The 16,643-nt window shown below is 43.3% G+C and overlaps 1 long non-coding RNA gene across 4 annotated transcripts in view; it reads left to right on the forward strand.

Annotated features, from left to right (window-relative positions):
* LOC112546720 (uncharacterized) overlaps nucleotides 1-16,643 on the forward strand; it is a 96,834-nt gene that overhangs the window by 9,657 nt on the left and 70,534 nt on the right. For all 4 annotated transcript variants that reach the window (XR_012903430.1, XR_012903431.1, XR_012903429.1 and 1 more), the window contains exon 2: nucleotides 15,649-15,709. This is a non-coding gene — a long non-coding RNA (uncharacterized LOC112546720). The remainder of the gene's footprint in view (nucleotides 1-15,648; nucleotides 15,710-16,643) is intronic.

The raw sequence follows: 16,643 nt of genomic DNA on the forward strand, positions 1-16,643 counted from the left end.
TATGGATATGTTTGCAAACCTCAGTACACTTTGGCTATGTCTACACTGGCCCCTTTTCCGGAAGGGGCATGTAAATTTCATGAGTCGTAGTAGGGAAATGCGCGGGGGAATTAAATATCCCCCGCGGCATTTAAATAAAAATGTCCGCCGCTTTTTTCCGGCTTTTAAAAAAGCCGGAAAAGAGCGTCTACACTGGCCCCGATCCTCCGGAAAAAGTGCCCTTTTCCGGAGGATCTTATTCAAAGTAGGAATAAGATCCTCCGGAAAAGGGCACTTTTTCCGGAGGATCGGGGCCAGTCTAGATGCTCTTTTCCAGCTTTTTTAAAAGCCGGAAAAAAGCGGCGGACATTTTTATTTAAATGCCGCGGGGGATATTTAAATCCCCCGCGCATTTCCCTACTACAACTCATGAAATTTACATGCCCCTTCCGGAAAAGGGGCCAGTGTAGATGTAGCCCTTTGGGTTTACATGGGGCTCAACACACGGCTCGCAGATGGGGGCCAAAAAAAAAAAAGTAGGCAATATAATGGTCTTCTGTTGATATGTGTTTTAGTAGTTAAATACCTGGACTGTCATTGCTCATTAAAAGTGCTGTCATATGGGTGGAAATTGGGAACATATTGCATTTTATTAATATCAGTAGAACTGACTTAAACGGGGGGCCTGTGTGTTGTGTAGTCTTGTCTTAATCTTTGTATTCATGCCTGTCAGTGTAAAAGAAGCTATTTGCATATATTTGCATGTATATACAATCACACTTAAGTTGCAGCTCCTAGCATGTGCTGCATCATTGTGGCCCCTGGGGCTTCCAAAGTTGAGTAGCCCTGTTGTAGAGTCACTTCAGAAATAGCCTTGAAAAGAGTGCAGAGCACTGCTCCTTTGTAAGTCTGGTGTGCCTTGTTCTACACCAAATTTGAAAACAACATCTCTTAAGCAGTTAAAGATTAATATGGACAGGGATTTAGTGGAGGGATTGGGGGTCAGGACATGGGCTTAGTGAAAATGAAACAAGTGCAGAGCTTCACAGTTCTTTTTAAGCAACAAAGAAATCTCAGGTGGTACACTAAATATATTTCATTGTAAAAATATCATTTTGTTCCTGAACATCTAAAATGTCCAAAAAATTACCTTCTATCATCTACACATAGGTAGAATGAAGCAAGGACATTGGCGTCAAACATATGCAAATATCCCGTTTCATCCTTACACTGCGGCTGCGTCTAGATTGGCATGATTTTCTGGAAATGCTTTTAACGGAGAAGTTTTCCGTTAAAAGCATTTTCGGAACAGAGCGTCTAAATTATCACAGACGCTTTTCCGCAAAAGCACTTTTTGCGGAAAAGCGTCCGTGCCAATCTAGACGCGCTTTTCCGCAAATAAGCCCCGATCGCCATTTTCGTGATTGGGGCTTTTTTGCGGAAAACAAATCTGAGCTGTCTACACTGGCCCTTTTGCGCAAAAGATTTGCGCAAAAGGGACTTTTGCCTGAATGGGAGCAGAATAGTATTTCCGCAAGAAGCACTGATTTTTTACAGTAGGAAGTAAGTGGTTTTGTGGAAATTCAAGCGGCCAGTGTAGACAGCTGGCAAGTTTTTCCCGGAAAAACTGGCCAGTCTAGACACAGCCTGCAAGTTTTAGGAAATCGAGTGGGATTTCTTCTTTTGAAGCCAAGGATCTAGTTAACGTGTAGTAAAAAGAATGTAAATGTCTTACAAAGTAAACTAACAAGTTTTCTCCACATATCAATGTGCTGTTCTGTATACCTCTCGTTATGGGCAATATAACTCATGTTCTTTAGTCCCTATGATGAGGTAGACATGGCTCTATACCAGGGGCAGCTCTAACAGGCATCCTGGCTGACTCAGTTAGCATTCCAAAAGAGCACATAACAGAATATGGGAGCCTGGCAGACTCCCAGTGCCAGCTCAGCTCTACCCTCACCCCACAACTTTGGGCATCTGTTTTCCTCAGCAGTGCTAGTCTTTCCTTCTCCTTGTGCTCAAATTCGAAAGAGGGTTAGGCCTGGCTGTTGGCTCAAGTTAAATGGGGCAGAGACTGCATGTGGCCTCTCACCCCAATCTGGCCTCAAATACTCTTTTCTACACTCTACAGCAGACTATATGAACATTTTAAAGATTGAAAAAGACTATGTTGCATTCAAAGTGCACATGCTAAATTGTGAATTAAAATAAAAATGAGACCGCGTGCTTGCCACTGAACAAAGCACAAAAGACTGTAAACATCTTGGGCTTTGTTATCTCAAGGTGAGCTTGAGCTCAGATCCTGTGCAGGTTTGTATAAGGGAGAGAGCTCTTTGGGGCAGAAACGTTTTCGATGTTGTTCTGTGATTGTACAGCACCTAGCACAACACCTGGTGCACGATTAGGACTCCTAGGAGCTGCAGTAATGAACCCTCCTGGTTCTCCTTATATGCTCAGGGTCAAGCTCAATGGCAGTTCTGAGGAAGTGCCAGGGCATTAGACACATACAGAGTTGTTGAAGTCATTTTAATTTTGAATTAATTTTTTGCACAACTTAAATTATTAACAACAATTTTTTTTTGTCAATTTGCAGATAGCTCTGACATAAAATCAGTTATCAGTAATCTCCATCTATCCCTCAGTGTAGCACAATTAGTTGGGTGCTTTGTTCTCTAGGCAGATTCCTGTGTATTCTGTAATTCCACATGTACGGTACTTGCCATGGCATACACCACATTCAACAGAACATTTTTGGATCCTCAGCTCTTATTTTAAAAAAATATATATTTATACTCCTTCCGGTAATCTGAATAATTAAAATAATTATTCATAGATAATAGCTTTGACAAAAGAGAAAGTTTGTGAATAATTTATTCGAGCATGGATGGTATTTAATGGAAATATGTATTCACTAATAACTGTAAATAATATCTGTTTACATTTATTTTTGTCAGCTATTGAACTAATAATTATTCAGGCAGCTTGGAGGAATATAATGTATAACATATAAAAAATTTCTCCTGATAGATGGTCCCCAAAAGCTATTTGAATATGAGAAATATTTTTATTAGAGGATAGAAGACTGCAGATGTTATAGAGGGTCCATACAATACCTTTTAACAGTGGAAAACTATAGACAGGTTTGAGGAGGGAACTAAGAATGTAACATTATTGAAATACACTGATCTAAGGTTTTGTTGTTTTGTTGTTGTTGGGGTTTTTTTTGGGGGGGGGGGGTAGTTGTTTGTTTTTTTCCCAAGTGGCAAAAAGCGAGGAAAATTATCAAATTTTGCTAAGGTATAAATAGAATGCCCATTCTAAAAAGGGGGGGGCGCACCTGGGAGAAATATATGGCTTGGCTTTATACCTCTCTCCCAACATGAGATATCCTTTAAAGCATGGGTGGGCAATAATTTTTCCCCAGGGGCCATTTCCAAATTTTTTGAAGTAGCCCCAGGCCACCCCGGAAGAGGCAGGGCCTAAACAAGAAGGAGCAGGGCTATCCCATCCCCATGCTTGGTCTGGGGGCGGGGGAGCCCCTTTGGAGTGGGGGGAGTGGTAGAGGAGGCTTTGGATCCAGCCCATGGAAGCCCTTTTGCCCACCACTGTCTTAAAGGAATAGCAAAAGAGCAAGACTCAATTGCTCAGTGTTTGGCACTCACCTCTGATGTAAGATACTGAAGTCCCTTTGCCATTGACTAAGCAAACTGGAATAGCTTTAAACAGAAGAGATGGAGAGAGACCACCACCCCCAGCCCAAAGCCAAGTGGTTTGAGACTCTCCTGAAAGGTGGGAGATGTAAGATGTATCAACAGAAATGTAGACACTTTGGCTAAGTCTACACTGCAGGCTTTTTGCACAAGAATGGCTGTTCTTGTGCAAAAACTTGCAGAGCATCTACACTGCATATGTACTCTTGCGTAGGTAAATATACAATAAAGCATCAGAAAAGAGGTCTTTCTTGTGCAAGAATTATTCCTCTCCCCAGGAGGAATAAGCCCTCTTGCGCAAGAGCTCTTATGCAAGAAGGCAGTGTGGACGGGCAACAGGGGTTTCTTGTGCAAGAAACCCCAATGGCTAAAATGGCAATCAGAGCTTTCATGCGCAAGAGCGCGTCCACACTGCCATGGACACTCCTGCAAAAAGCACACGGCAGTGTGGATGCACTCTTGTGCAAGACCTCTTGCGCAAAAACTCTTGTGCAAAACAGTCCAGAAAGGATAACCAAGCTACAGGTGTGGGACATGAACCAGCCATTTGGGATTGCTGGAGTTTGGTTTTTCTAATCACAAGAATAATTAGATATTTTAATCAGACTGATCTATTTTTACACAAAGGAAATCAATAAAACAAGAAAAAAAATCTCAAGACAGCATGTTATACACGCCTCTCCCTAAGAACAGCCACCTGGAACTAAAACTTCTCCTCAAACTCAAGCGTCTCATAGGAAGCAGGCAGGCAGATTCCTTACAAACCATACAGGAGAGTACTGTACACAGAAAACAGCCACACCAGCTACATACAGCACAGCACTGAAACCTCTAAAAGGAACGATCATGCCACCCTGTAATCAACCTCTCCCTTACTACTCACTGCCTCCTTTCTTACCTTAGTTCTCTGTGAGATTTTTGGGCTTGCATGTGGAAAGGGAAAAATCAATTGTATAGGGAAGGAAATTGAAGCTGAATGTGGGGAAGAAGCCTTAGCTTGTGTGCTCCAAGTTGTTTTGAGCACAGGCTGTGTTTAATTAAATTCATCAACTGTTGGGCCCAAGGCTCTGGGAGTTTGAGGTATAATGTGAATGTTTTACAGTTGTCCATAACTCTGTCTACTAGGTTGAATTATTTGATTCACTGAGATATAGGTGAGAATAAATGGAAGAAGAGCATCTTTCCAGCTAATATTTAAGTAAATTGCAAACAAGGTATTCCTGTTACTGAAGTTAGTTCATTTGTTCATCTATGGTGGGGAACAACACCCCTATGTGCATTTCATTAGCTTTCTTTTGCAATTGGTGTAATTGTCACCTGCTAATTACAGCTGTTTCATGAGAAGCTGAGAGTGTAATGAAGCCAGGGCAAAACCTTAGCAAGGAAAAAATTTCCTCCATAAGCAAATGGGAGTGTTCCCACATAGCTAATGGTAGCAGCAATTCTTAAATCAAAGGGCATAAGGGGACTATCTCTAGACAGCAACATGCTTTAGATCATGTTCGTGTCTGTGTCTGTTTATACATTATTGTGCTTGGACTATCCCCTTTTTCTATTAGCAAGATTCCCCTTCCCTCCCCCCACAGCTGAGCTGTGGAGAAGCTGAGAGGCTGTGGGTACTTGATGCTGATTAAATTCTGCTGACTGAGGAAGATGTCAAACTCTACCCAAAGCAGAGAGCCGCCAAGGAAAAGCTGCTTTTCTTTGCTTTTGACAGCTGGAGCCATGAATTTAAGCAGAGGTCTCACCTTCAGGCAAGTCAACAGCTGGGCAGAGAGCAGAGCCTCTTAAAGGGAGAGTGCTCTAAATTTTCAGGAGTTCATTGTTACCAAAAGGTGAAGAAGCTGAAGCATAGGAGAACATTCAGCTGGAACAAGGAGGTGCAGCTACACTGTCTTTTGTTTTCCTTCCCTGTATAATATATCTTTTTCTCATGCTAAAGAAGCACCAAGTGACAAACAAAAAAGAGGAAATGAAAGTGCAGCCAGAAATCCTACCAATGAGTGTGTTGTCTTCTCTTCCTCTGCCCCTTAAAATGCACCATTAAAAAACAAGGCAGAATTAAAAAATCATAGTACAGAAATTTAGAGTCCATAAAATCTAGGGCTTACAGAGGGAAAAAATGTGAATGCTGGGCCTTATATACTTCTATTTTTGTTAAAGCCACCCATCTTGTGGGAATTAATGACTTAGTAGACCGATAATGGGTTAGTAGAACTTATTTACCACTGGGTTGTCTAGCTCTGCACAGTGATGATCATAAGGCTTTTAGCATTTGGTGACTGTTCAGTTCCTGTGTGACATAAGTTTTCTGGTCTCTAGTCAGTGGCTAGAGGTCCATGTCCCAAAAAATTAGTTGTAGCTGCCACTAACTGGCAATTAGGTGGCTATTGACAGTTACAGTGGATAGATGAAGAAATGGTCATTGAAATGGAAATAATCTACACAAACATTTTCTCTCTAGAAATTTCTGCATTTACCACTACAATTTCAGATCCATTTGTGTATACTAGTGGAAGCCCTACCATAGACAATTTTTGACCAATATATTGTCTAATTCTGACAACGTGCCAAGCAACTAACCAAATATAAATGAGATTTCACATTTTTATCTATGCCAAGAGAAAGACTAAATGCAACTTCTGTTGCTGTTGATTGATCATTTTAGATAAGAAGCAACGCAACATTTTGGCCAAATTTAACCTCCCCCTCAATATCATGGCGAGGCTGTTTTTTCAGAGCCAGTATTTCAACTCTTCTCAAAAGCAGGAAGCTGGAAATTAGTGCAAAGCTTGTTCTTATGCAGTTTTATAGCTCCACACGGTTCAGTTGGAAGTTTGGCTAAGTATTGAAGCTGCTGGGTATTTTTCTGAACCAAATCACTGAACTTTTTAAGGGACATCCACCATCGCTGATTATAGATCCACTAGGATCTATCTGAAATACTACCCTTGTGAGCACTAAGACAAGTGATAATGCTTTGCTGCAACATAAAATGAGGATGCATGTCACACTGAAGTGACAACAGAAGACATACAAAACAATTATCAAAAAAGAACTAGATACATTTGTGGAGGATATAGGTCTGTCAATGGCTATTAGAACAGGAAGGGATGGTGTCTCTAGCCTCTGGTTCCCAGAGGCTAAGAGAGGGCAACAAGGGATCAAAGTTGCTGCTATAGCTTGGTCAATACTGAAAGCAGATCTACAAATATTCATTAAATTTGTAAAATAATCCATTCTGCTTGGTCCCCTTCTGACTGTGTCTAGACTGGCAAGTTTTTCCGTCAAAGCAGGCGCTTTTGCGGAAAAACTTGCCAGCTGTCTACACTGGCTGCTTGAATTTCCTCAAGAACACTGACGATCTCATGTAAGAAATCAGTGCTTCTTGCGGAAATACTATGCTGCTCGCGTTCGGGCAAAAGTCCTTTTGCGCAAAAGGGCCAATTTAGACAGCTCAGATTTGTTTTGCGCAAAAAAGCCCCAATCGTGAAAATGGCGATCGGGGCTTTCTTGCACAAAAGCGCATCTAGATTGGCACAGATGCTTTCCCGCAAAAAGTGCTTTTGCGGAAAAGCATCCGTGACAATCTAGACGCTCTAGAAAATCATGCCAGTCTAGACGTAGCCACTGTGTTTGCCTCTCACTAATATTCTAGCAAACAAGTTTATTAGCAAAGATGATTGAAGAAATAGCAAATTTAAGGGAATTCAGGAAAATATTTGATGAAAACCAATTTATATTTTGCTTTCTGGAAACATTCACACTGGAAATCTAATTCTAATAGTTACATTCATCTATCCATGCCATATAATTTATGATACCCGTCACATACATTTAATTTCAGACACTTATTATGACCGCTGAATAAACTAGAGAAAATAATTATGCATTCATGAATGATTTTCCAACAGAAAAAACAGGAAATTCTTCTGATAAAGTATCCATTAGGAATTATTCTTCTAACTCTAGTTTCCCCTGTGTCTTGGGGATCAAAAGTAATTTTGTGATCTGTAAATCTCTCTCAAGCTCTGTGTGTAACATACAGAATCACCTTATTAAAACTGGCTTCATCCTGAAAAAGAATCAGGGGGTGGTAACGATAATGTCAGCACATAAAGTACTAACCTAACAGTAGTGGGAGTCATGGTCAAAAACCTTGCATGCTACTTTGGAAGTTTAGAGCACATTAAGTGTGAAAATTCATCAGCTCTGTGAATGAGAATCAGGCCCTGGATCTTCTGCCTTTGGTCATTACAGAACAGACTCTCAGGGTTATTTAAATGGAGATTTTTTACTTAATTTAACAATAGCCTTCCCCATTTGCATGTTCAGAGTATGTAATACAGACAGCAGTAGTTAATTTCATCCATGCTAGAGATCTCTCTGTTCCTATTACCAGGAAATAGTTAATATTTTTCCCCACTAGGGCCCACATGCACCTGCAGGTCTGTGGTGTGTGGTTTCTTCTCACAGCTGCATCTGTGACTCTGCAGCCTACATGGAGGTTATAAAGTGTAAATGGAGAGTTTGTGAGATTACCCTTCAGTGGTAATGCAGCCTCAAGGGCTAGTACAGAGGCCATGAAACCACTATCTTAGTAGAAAAGCAATTTCTGTGAGGAGAGCAGTTTCAATGAAGCACTATTCTCAGTTATTTCCCATTTATATAGCATCTTCTGTCTGAAGATCTCAAGGCACTTTACATACATCAGAAAATGCAGCTTTACAACACCCATTTGAAGTAGATATCTGTTATTATTCTGGCTGTCTAGATGAGGAGAATGAGATAGAAATTAAGTAAGTTTCTTGAGGTCACAGACAACAAGTCTGTGGCAAAGCCAGATATGGGATTCAACTCTTCTGATTCTCAGATCTGTGCTTTAGCCACTCAAACATCATTCTACTCCCATAATTAGTTATCCAATATTAGCCTTAAGCAAGGAAAGAATGATTAATCCCCCAAACTAAAACCCATAGTTAACTATATCAGCTAGCTCACAGCAGCCAGGAGATTACTGGGGTCAGTAGTTACAAGGGAGAGTTGTCTGCTAGCCTGAGGCAGAGGGAATAGTAATTAGGATCATCTGTATAAACTAGCATCATGTGTTCTGAATAAAATGACAGCAAAATAGCATCTTTCCTGCATCTGAGGTCTCCTTGGTGGAAGAGGGGAGTAATGTGAGTGTTGAGGTCATTTGGAATCTGCTTTTAGCTCCCCATTTCTGTGGGTGATCTACTTTGGCCCTAGCTCTGGTATTAATTAAAGTAACTCCTAGATGGCTGTAGCTCAGTGGTATCCAACCTAAGCCTGAGATCCCTTTTTGAATTTAAGTGCAATCCAATATCTACCTCAAACCAAAATACCTTTGCCCTGCCTCATATGTGCCCCTTCTCTGAGGCCTCACCCCTGCTCACTCCATCCTCTCTCACTTTCACTAGGCTGGGGCAGCAGGTTGGGGTGCAGGCTCTGGTCTTGGATTAAGGGATTTGGAGTGTGAGAGGGACTCCAAGCTGAGCTTGGGGCAGGCAATTGGGGCATCCAAGGGGGTTCTAGGTGCAGGCTGTGGGAGGATGTTTGGATGCAGGGGTGCTTGGGGGTAGGGCAGGAGCTTGGCGTGCAGCAGGGGGTTCATGACTGGGGTAGGGTTTTGGGACGTGGGATCTGACTGGACACCGCTTACCTCAGGTGGCTCAGGCAGGCTCACCCCTGCTCTGGCCCTGCACCACTCTCAAAAGCAGCCAGCAAACTCCATCCCAAAGTCCTATTGTGCCCCCCACTCTAGAGATAGGATACATGGTGAGAGAGAAGATACCTTGACATCAGCACCCCTTCCTCTCCCTCCCCTGCCCTGCACAGCAAGCAGGAGGCTCCCAGGGATATGGGGTAGGCAGCAGCAAGGCAAAGGGCAGAAGATGAACAGCATTAGGTGGCGGGGAGTTGAAAGTGCTGGCACTTTTGGCCAAACCAGTCAGGATCCCCTGTCAGAGGCTCCAAGATCTACCAGTATATCCTGATCTACTGGTTGGTGCTCAAAGCTCTCGCTTATGCCAACCATAGGATTCTGTGAGAGACCATGGCCCACCTAAGGATCAGCAGCTGAGGAAAAGTCCTCCTCCCAGGCCTTACTTACTCTCTCCTTCCCTATGCCATGGTGGGATGGGGATAATTGGTATGTGAGCCAGGTACACTGGCTTTATGCTACCTGAGACTGTCCTACTATCAGAGGCATTTTTAGCCAAAGGCACCAATTTAATCCTCTATTCTTAATAACAATGTCCTGGTGTCTTTAGGGCTACACCTTTTAAACAGAAAGAGGAAACTCTCATGAAGAAAATAAGAGCACAGGTGCACCCACATATGGCATGACTGCATGCACAAGTCAGGCAAATGCAGATAAATGGAATTGCCATTCACATTCCTGCTCCACATTTGAATATGAAGTTTTACTTAAAGTTCATGCATTTTCAAGCAAAAAGGAATTCATGTGTTCTAGGAGGATATGTAACTGTAAGGAGATGCTGTCTGTGGCTACGTCTAGACTGGCATGATTTTCCGGAAATGCTTTTAACGGAAAAGTTTTCCGTTAAAAGCATTTTTGGAACAGAGCATCTAGATTGGCACGGACACTTTTCTGCAAAAGCACTTTTTGCGGGAAAGTGTCTGTGCCAATCTAGATGCACTTTTCCACAAAAAAGCCCCGATCGCCATTTTCGCAATCGGGACTTTTTTGCAGAAAACAAATCTGGGCTGTCTACACTAGCCCTTTTGCACAAAAGTTTTGCGCAAAAGGACTTTTGCCCGAACAGGAGCAGCATAGTATTTCTGCAAGAACACTGACTATCTTACATGAGATCATTGGTGCTTTTGCGGAAATTCAAGTGGCCAGTGTAGACAGCTAGCAAGTTTTTCCGGAAAAGTGGCTGATTTTCGGGAAAACTGGCCAGTCTAGACACAGCCCGGGTGTTTTCTGTGTGTTGCAACTTTAAGAGAAAATCTTCTCCCTCAATTTTTTTTCCTTCTGCTCCAAAACACAAGTGTTACAGAGTAAGCCTCTATCTTAGTGGTGGGCAACCTGTGGCAACCGCATGTGGCCCATTGGGGGGGGTCAATGTGTGGCCCATATTTCATTTGCCTTTGCCCACACACAGGGTTTCCAGATTCTGCTGTTTTTTGTCCATGTAGTTTTTTCCTACCGGTATTACAAAAGTGATGTGCACTTAAAGCAAGAGCACATGAAATGAGGTGTGTACTGATTGCACACAATGTTGTCGGAGCTCATGGTTGCATCCAAAGTGCTGCTACGATTCAATCGGCACACTCTGCAAATTCTAGATACACAAGTGCAGTTAGCAAAATTACCCTATCCCAGGAAACTCTCTTGGTTACAGTAATCTTTAGCCGTCTGAGATGAAGGAGAGCAGCCCATTCACTAGCTTAGGTTACCCATTGCCAGGGGCGGCCCGTGAGCCTAGGCGAGCTAGGCAGCTGCCTAGGGCGCTGCTGGTCCAGGCGCCCGATGAAAACGTTATGGCCATTGATGGCCGTGCAGGCAGGGGCACCGATTGTGCTGCCCCGCCTAGGGAACCAGCTGCTGCAGCCAAGCTTGGGCCACTCCTGCCCATTGCTGTTCTATGTACTCTTATTCTCTCTCCCCCTCATGGAGACTTTATATTTCTGCTTTCTTGCTTTTACTTTTATTTCAGATTAAGAAAAGTAATCCAGACTGTTTTATAAATGGAAAAACATAACAGTCTCCATTTCTGACCATGCCACTTGCATGGGCAGAAGGTGGAGCCCCCCTTTGGGGAGGCTAGCTCCACACCACCATGCCTTCCACTTGCCCCCACCCCTTTTGACTGGAGCCGAGATGACCTTTCACCTCCACCCACCGTGGCTAGAGAGACCCCAAGCCATCCACAGTCCCAAGCTTCCTCCCCACCCCCAAGCCAGTGCATCCGCTCCTCCCCTCCTAGAGCCAAGTTGCTCCAGGAAAAAGCACCTCTTCAGCAATTCTTTTGATATGCTGCATGCAGGCTCCCGGATAGTTGAGGAGGTGATATGTGGAATTCAGGGTCATTACTGATGAACCCAGGTAGCTGAATAGCACACACTGCCTCCTTAAGACACAATAAATATGGCAGAGTCTCCCCTAGCCTATTATACCCACCATCCATGACCAATATTCCTTGTAAGCTCCATGCTTGTGCAGCTGCCCAGGAGAGATTCAAATACTACCCAGCTGATTAGCAGAACCCCCACAGCAAGTTTGTTTCTACTGGTGGTGCACATTCACACATGTCTCAGGGCACATGAAAACATTTATTCTGTACATGAATGGAAAAGATGAGAGGGAACAGTGCCCATGACCACATGGTTCTCAATTTATCTGCCTTGGAAGACTGAGGGTTTGAATAAACATTCCTAGGATGATGATGATGATGATGATGATGGATTTATTTATTTATTTATTTAGTACAGATTGACTCTTTAGTCTGGCATCCTCAGGGCCTGACCAGGGCCAAACCAGATAATTTGCCAAACCACAAGTGGTCAGTATTGTCTAGAAGCATTAACAGCACTTCCACTGGTTACTGGGCTTTTAGAAGACATTTAGGGGGTAAATTAGAGCTAAATAACAGCACAGAACACTGAGAGCCAGAACTGGTGGCTGTAAACAAACTTTATGGGTCAGCAGGAAACTTGGCCACACTCATGATAAGTGGATGTCTGGCTAACTAAAATCATGATGGACCGTGAATGTTACCGGACCAGAAAGTGCCAGACTAGAGAGGTTCAACCTGTACTTGTATTGCCAAACTACCAAGGAGCCCTAGTCATGATCTTGGGGCTATACACACGAACAAAAAGATAGTCCCAGCTCGAAGGAGCTTACAATCTCATATGTGGCTTAAGGGTCTGATTCTCCTTTTACAGGTTGAACCTCCCTTGTCTGGCACCCTTGGGACCAGAATGGTCTTGAACAAGGGAATTTGCCGGACCAGGTAAAGTCAGGTGTCTTGGCTCTCCCAAGGCTCCACTCCTGGCACCTGCCCCGGTAGAACCCGGAGACCTGACCTCTTCAGGCCCACGTGCCTGGGTTTGCTGCCCCCAGCCCGCTCACGGGGCTCTGCTCCCTGCTCCCAGCCCCACGCAGGGCGGCAGCTCTTCCTGGGGTTCCTTGGCCCCATGAGCAGCGGCTGCTCCTGGGGGTCCCCGGCTCTGGCTACATGTGTGGCAGTGGCAGCTGCTCCCAGGGTTCCCCAGAACCCCAGAAACAGGTGGGCTCCAGCTGCTCCCAGGGCTCTCTACCCCCATGTCACTGCCCCTGCAGGCTGCCGCCGACCAAACCAGCTCCGCTCCCAGCCACTCTCAACCTCTGCGGCCGAGGCTCTCTGGTCTAGCAACATCTGTGCTGCCCAACTATGGATGTTGTCAGACCAGGGTGTCCTGGATGAGGGAGGTTCAGCCTGTAGTTATATTAGTGTAACTCAGTTGAAGATACTCCTGATTTGCACTTATATAAATGGGAGGAGAATCAGGCCCTATGTGTTTCAAGCCTGGTGCTCTGCCACTAAAGCATCTGCCTCTGGTCACACAGGGGAATAATGCCAAATTAGGCAATAAAAGACATTGCTTACTTTGTACAACCTTTTATTTTCCTTCTTAACTTATTTTTAGTTAAACAGCTTTCTGTCAAGGAGCTCTGTCTATGTACAAAATTGCTCTGGTCACCAGCACAGTTACTAGGGACTTGAGCTTTATGGCCCTCATAACAGTGAAGGGCGAAGGTCAAGCTGTGGAGCCATTGTGCCAGCCCCACATTTCTTTTTAAACACATGTGAAAGACAAAGCTCCCCTGGGACGCCTCTGGAAAACTGCCTCAGGGAGACATGGGACAGAGAGCACTGGCCTGACAGATAAAAGCTACATCAAAAGAAGCAGGGAGCAGCTGTCCATCTGGAGAGGGGGTTTTCTTTTTCTCATAACAGAGAGAGAGAGAGAGAGAGAGAGAGAGAGACTGTCTGGAAAAACAGGCAAAGTATTTTGCATGCAAAGAAAAAAAAAGGGGGCATCCTATAAGAAGGAAGAGAGAAAAGCCCTCACACCAAACAGAAGGAGGTGCTGCTTCCAGAAATTTCATGTTGAATCACTTAAATCATTTTTAGTGTCCCCGATACAAGTTACTGCTTCTTTGAGAGGCTCAAAGTGAACACACTTCCCAAACTAGAATCTGAACTCAGGTCTGAATCAAAACTAATATAATGGACTTCAAAACTCCTTCATTCTGACAAAACTTTTTGTTCTGTGGCTGGATCTATTTTAAGTCTGTATATCTAAAAGGAAGAAACATCACCTAATTCACAGACAGCTTAGTGTATTTGCGGTGTCATAAGACACAAACTCCAGTGCACATAATAGCTAGTAAAAAGTGCTGTACATACTGATATTTGTTGATTACTAAAACAGTACAAAGTTACTCTACTGTTCTAACAGTAGCTTGTTCCATGTACTTATTTTATTCATGTATTTAGTTTTAGAAATACAAAAATCCCTGGTCCCAAGCTTTAGGTGCTTTAACAGTTGCTACAACAAACACACACAAAAACAAAAACCACAGCCAACCCTAAACCCAAACTAATCCAGCAGCAAATCCTAGCCCACATAATAAAGCAACAAACTGACAGAATATCTCCCTCTCCTCCCCCACTTTTTGTATTTGAGAACACTTAAAAGGGCACCAAGAAGTTTAGGCCTTAAATGTAGGCTGAAAGTGTTCCTTTAAAGCTAGAGAATGACACATGTGTAAACTGAGAAAGTTCATTTGCTCTTTTCATAAGTTTTTTCCCCACAGATCTTACCTGCAGGTTTTTAATTGTTGGAATATATTTGAGAGGAGCCATGTTTCCAGGTTTTAATGTCTCCCCAACAATCTGATGCTGTTTTGATCTGGGGCTTAGGTTTGGTCTGTAATATTTATCCCGATATGGTGGTATCTACACTGCATGCTTCTTGAGCAAGAACAGCCATCATTGCACAAAAACTTGTGGAGCGTCTACACTGCACACACAAGGAAATTTACAGTAAAGCATCAGAACTGAGGGCTTCTTGCGCAAGAGTTATTCCTCTCCCCATGAGGAATAAGCCCTCTTGTGCAAGATGGCAGTGTGGATGGGCAACAGGGGTTTCTTGCGCAAGAAACCCCTATGGCTAAAATGGCCATCAGAGCTTTCTTGCGCAAAAGAGCATCCACAGCCATGGATGCTTTTGCGCAAAAGCACATGGCAGTGTAGATGCGCTCTTGCACAAAACCTTTTGCGCAAGAACTCTTGCACAAAACAGTTCTTGCACAAGAAGCCTGCAGCGTAGATGTTGTCAATCTGTAATGTATTCATCTCAACACCCCTAAAAAGCTGGGAAATACTATTATCTCCATTTTACAGATGAGAAGCTAAGTCCCATATCCTTAAGACTCCTAATTTCCACTGATTTCCATGAAGAGGAGAAACAGCCTAAATCCAAACTCATTCCAGAAGTCCATAGGAGGGAAATGAACAAATCCTATGTTAGTACCAAAACACTAAACCAGCCTTCCTCTCATGAAACGGATACTGGGTCCTGATAGGAAAAGCATCTCTGGATCTGGGGTCAGATCCCAATCCCCTCCAAGTTCTGTGATTCAGTTTGGACCCGTCTCTATTAAATATGGTATTTACATAACCGATTGTAATGGCCAGCTAGGGAAAGTAATAATCTTTTAAAACAATCTTTAGGCCATAATGTGAAATATTTAGAACAGAATCCCACTCCTACATAATGTAGAAACGCATTATTAGCTGAATACATAGTGGGATTTTCCTTTCTTTGTTACTCCTGAAAAAACTTAAAACACAACAAATGGTCCTACAGCCCCTTAAGTGCAGCAGGACCATTCATTGTTTAATTTTTTTTCCAGTTACAGACTAACCTGGCTACCCCTCTGAGACTTTGTTACTCCTGAAAATTCTTTACCAGAGGTAAGATGCAAGACTAACTAGGCCTTCAGGTATGGTAAGCCTATGGTATGTTTCTTTATACATATCCTTTAAAATGATTCCTTCTGTAGATACTCCAGTGATTCCTGCAGGTTGATGGAGGATATGGCCCTTTTCATGATCCAGTGTGTGACACTCACCAGCCCAAAGGAGGCTTTCCATTTTAGTCACATGCTGTTCTGCCATGATATCATCCCACATGAATCTGCACGAGAGGCACATGTATTCCCAAATTCTTATGATTGAAGCTATGTGGCATTCAAAGTTTAATTGGGACATGATGCACCTATGTGTGTGTGTGTGATATTGCATGTAATACTTTAAGCCTCACTAGCTTGGGTTAAGAGAATAAGAACCATGATGTATGAATCTTTGGCATTGTCAGGAGATGTTGCCATTCTGGGTTTCATGTACAGCCCCCTTAAACTGAGAAGCATTTCTCTGCCTGCTATGGGGTATCTGTCTGGCAATTGCCATTTTGTGTTTCAGTTCTGATGAAGCACGCTTGAATCTGAGCTGAACTCTCTTGAGCAGCTAGAGCTGGGAGTACAACATCTGCACTCTCCAATTCTGTGTCTGCCTGGACCCCAGCATAAACTAGAACAGCCTCAGGGCCAAACTAGCTCATGACAGTTACTCATACCCAATTGTGGGCCACTCTGGTTTGCAGTACCCAAAAGGCAGTATGCACTATCCACATCCTCCTCAGCCTAGGACAGGATCTCTTAGTCTACCTCTATGCCGTTCAGAGATATTCCTGGCTGGGTAGGGGAGCATCATTTAGACCACAATGTTACAAGTGAAGTCACTATGATTTCACAATCTCTCTCTCTCTCGTCTTCCTCCATGGAACCCTTATATTTGCTTTTTCTTTCTTTGCATTCTTCAATCTGAAATAAGTCATCTAGACCAGCGA

The sequence above is a fragment of the Pelodiscus sinensis genome, chromosome 4 (genome assembly GCF_049634645.1).
Source record: "Pelodiscus sinensis isolate JC-2024 chromosome 4, ASM4963464v1, whole genome shotgun sequence".
NCBI classification, from domain to species: Eukaryota; Metazoa; Chordata; order Testudines; family Trionychidae; genus Pelodiscus; species Pelodiscus sinensis.